This window comes from Ictidomys tridecemlineatus, chromosome 3 (genome assembly GCF_052094955.1).
Source record: "Ictidomys tridecemlineatus isolate mIctTri1 chromosome 3, mIctTri1.hap1, whole genome shotgun sequence".
Taxonomy (NCBI): Eukaryota; Metazoa; Chordata; class Mammalia; order Rodentia; family Sciuridae; genus Ictidomys; species Ictidomys tridecemlineatus.
The window spans coordinates 12,648,441-12,650,886 of record NC_135479.1 but is presented as its reverse complement, the minus strand read 5'-3'; positions in this window follow the sequence as shown (position 1 = coordinate 12,650,886).

Genomic DNA, 2,446 nt, shown 5'->3' with positions numbered 1-2,446 from the left:
TTATAAAGTTTAACAAGAGGAAAACCACAATAAAGACACTTAACTGTTATCCAGACTGGTTAATACTCTGCCCCGGGAATTGTCTGAAGCACTTTATAGACAGATTGTAACTGGTTCAATTCTCACATCTTATATGGTGGATGTTAATATTATCCCCATTTATCCTATGAAGAAACTGGGGTGCAAAGATATCACTTCCCATACCCAAAATCACACGACTGCTCAATAGTGGAGCTGAGACTTGGACCCCGGAAACCTGACCCACAGGTGCCCTAGACCCATCTGCTACCTGGCTTGTACTCGGCTACCCTCGTCCATGGAGAAACCTGTGGTGTGACAAGAATTTCCCTCAAATGGTGCCTCCCGGGGTAGAGTAGGGTGTTTTGTTGTCATTGTAGCTGGTTTGGTTTTTTGTTTTGTTTTGTTTTGTTGGGAGGAGGGGTGTTTCTTTTCTTTTTTCCAGTTTAGGAGATCTTTTGGTGAAGAACTAAAGCAGCCACTGACAGACTGTAAATATTGAAAGAGTCGGAGAGAAGCCAAGCCTTCCCTCTAGTGGCGTGAGAGTGATTTGTGGCAACTAAATGTGGAGCTTCCTTCTGTAGCTCGAGGTAAGGAACAAACAAGCAAAACAAGTATTTCAATGTCTTTTTCTGAGTCATCGCCTGTTTGCTAGGTGTTTGTCTCTTTGATAGAGGATATCATTTCCCCCAGAACACATGGATTAGGCAAAGATGATGTAATTGAACAACAACAACAAAAAAAAAAAAACTTGCAATACTCAATAGTCACTTATTCTACAATCTTTTAACCTAGGAGCCTACAAGCTGCAAGAAATCATTGAGTGAAGCATATTTTTTCCTCCCTGCAAGTGTTGACCTGGTAAGGATGGTGTGCTTTTGCAATTGTGAACTGCCTGTGTTCTCTCAAGTTCTGTGCTGTCTGTTATGCAACCAGGAGGGTTTTATCTCTTAGTTGCAATAATTTCATTGGTGGATAGAATGTGCTAAGGATGGGTGATATTACGGACATTATCAAAGGTTGGGGTAACAACAAATGGCAGGTTGCTCTGCGGTTGTTATTTCTCTTTCTTCACAGTTTCTTAAACACAGACTAGGATATTCACTAAAATTAGGTTGTCCTGAACTCAACAGTTTGTCTCCATCCTGTAAATGAGACTGAAGAAAGCCTTGGGTCAGATCCACCTGGTTTCATACCATAGGTGTGAGTCAAGTGTTGTAGTGAAATCTACTATTGTTCCTTCTGGGGAGTTAGGTGTCTGACCATCGAGACAAAAATACCTCTGCTAACAGTTTCTGTGGTTTGCACAGAGATAAAGACAGCCTGGCAGGCCTTGGCCGTGACCACCGGGAGGGCCAAGTTTGTTCCTTGGACCTCCTTCCCAGGTCAGTAGGAGTAGAGCCTCCTCTTTGGGATCGCTATGGGCAAAGGGAAGGCTTTCCCAAGATGGCTGGAATGAACAAACAATAGACAAATTAAATAGGAGGAAACATAAAAAAAACTTATTAATGCACATGGGGGAAAAATCACATACACTCAGAGTCTCCCTGAAGGGGCAGATGGTAGATGCTTAAACGACTTTCTGAGCCGCACAGAGGAAGGGAGCCTGGGAGAGGGAGGGGCTTGGGGTGTCCTGAGGACAACTATGGGAGGAATGGGAGAAGAAGGTGGCTTCTGGCTTATGATGTACCTCATCTCAGGAGCTGCCCTCGGGAGAATAGACAGGTCTGTCCAGGCAGGGTGTGCCAGGAAGTCCCGGGCATGCAGGACTTCTCCAGTGGTTAATCTTTCCTGGTTAATAAGATTTTGTAACAATTGCAGCTCCTGAAGGGAGCATCAGAGGAGGCCCCTCCTGCCTATGGGCGAGGAAGAGGATTAAGAGCCAAACAGGGTGGAGGAGAGGACCATCAGAGAGACTGCCTGACGTTTGCTGCTGTAGTTCACTTTCACTATAGTTGGGTATTGTCTTTTCAGTCCCAATATTATGGAGTAGTTCCTATCTTTTTGTGTTCTTTCTCTTTCTTCCAACAGTACTTTAAGCTTATCTCCTACCACAATCTAGAAACTTTTACATTTAGTCTCACCAACTGCGATCTTCATAAAACCCTTGGTTGTTTTTCTTGCATGTTGTGGTACAGCATCCAGAACATCCCAGGTCCATTCATTCCAGATCCAATAACACTCCTGAGTGCCTGCTAGACGCCAGGCACTGGGATTATAATGGTTCCTGAAATAAAGTCCCTGCTCTGATGGAGCTTCCATCCCAGGGGGCTGGGCTAAACTGATCCATTGGAACTCAAACACTCTGGTACCAGATCTCCATTCTTTGATGAAGCCCCTTTATAGTGTGAGAAGAAATAGGATCAGTGACCAATAGATGAAAAAATGTTCAACATCTCTAGCAATTAGAGAAATGCAAATCAAAACT